We start from the raw sequence: 1539 nt of genomic DNA on the forward strand, positions 1-1539 counted from the left end.
CTCATCTCCGTAAGCAGGTGCAGTGCAGGCAATGCCTCTGGCACAGAAAGGACCTACCTGCTTCCTCAGACCCTGCCACAGGCCAGCATCAATTTAGAACAATTTCTGCTAGCTGGAAAACAATTTGAAAAAGGCACGCCACTTCTTTCAACTTGGGAAAAACTAGAAAGGTATATATAGCCTTACAAAGAAACAGGATACTTACACACACACACACACAGAAACAGGATACTTATACACACACACAAACACAGAAACAGGATACTTATACACACACACACACACACACACAAACAGGATACTTATACACACACACACACAAACAGGATACTTACTTATACACACACACACACACACACACACACACACAGCCTGGCTTTATGGAGTTCAATCATGTCATGCTAAGCTTATATGATGAGAGAGAGCAGCAGACCCTGTAGATCAAGAGGGTGACAATAGTTGGAATTTATCTTTGTCAGCTTTGAAACATCGGATTTCTGAGTCCTACTCAATATGATTATCATTCAACTGGTGAAAAATAGGAAAAGACAGGGCCAGTGCTGGCTAGGGACAGAAGTGGGACTCCTCAGGGGTCAGCCTTGAGCCCTGTGGCCCTGGGCACTCACATGAGCCAGCTCTTTTTCTAAAGAGACCACTAGAGTCAGCATTACTTTCAAGGTGAAAACTAGGGGAATGGGGGTTGGGTGGGGCCTGGGGCCAGATGATCAGGCAGCCAGAGCAACAGCCTTGCAATGGCCGCCATGATCAAAGCAAGTATGGAGGCTTCAGTGGAAGCCAGTCCATGTTGAGGAAGTACAACAGAGCCGCACAAATGCACACAAGGAAGGCACTACTAATGTGGTGCCAGGTGAGGAGAACAGCTCTCGGGGCTCTGCAGTCCTCACCTTGCCTCAACACTGTCCCTTCCAAACTGGAAATAACCTTGGGGAAGACAGGTGGACAGCTCAAGTGATCCCAGAATAGGAAACTAGGATGGGATATGGAAATGAAAGACAAAAAGTTAACCAAATTAGGTTTATTGAACTTGGAGATGGACCACTTTATAAGGGCCAAACCAAACAAAAATAGAAACAGATGAGACTCCAACACATGAGAACAAAATTAAATGTAATGAGGATTCTTGTTGGCTTTAAGGCTGATGAAACAGACTATTAAATTAACAGATTTCTCTAGGATGGCTTTGTATAGCCTAGCCTCAGTGGGAAAAGACCTAAATAACTTGAAAATAGCTGTCTTACCCAACATGGGTAGAACATTACTTCAAGAGCTTATTTAAACCCATAATTGCAACCAAGCAGCAGGTGGTAAATTCAGTCTTACACTGCCTCAGGGCGTGGTTGTCATTCCCAAAGAGAAGTCCAAATGCATTATAAAGAGCAGCAATGAGCCTGGCTCCTTCCAGAAGGTGAGATCCCTGAACAGAGACACCCACACTAATACAGTCAAGGGGTAACAGAGACACCCACACTAATACAGGCAGTGGAGTAACAGAGACAACCACACTAATACAGGCAGTGG

This window comes from Mus pahari, chromosome 22 (genome assembly GCF_900095145.1).
Source record: "Mus pahari chromosome 22, PAHARI_EIJ_v1.1, whole genome shotgun sequence".
Lineage (NCBI taxonomy): Eukaryota > Metazoa > Chordata > Mammalia > Rodentia > Muridae > Mus > Mus pahari.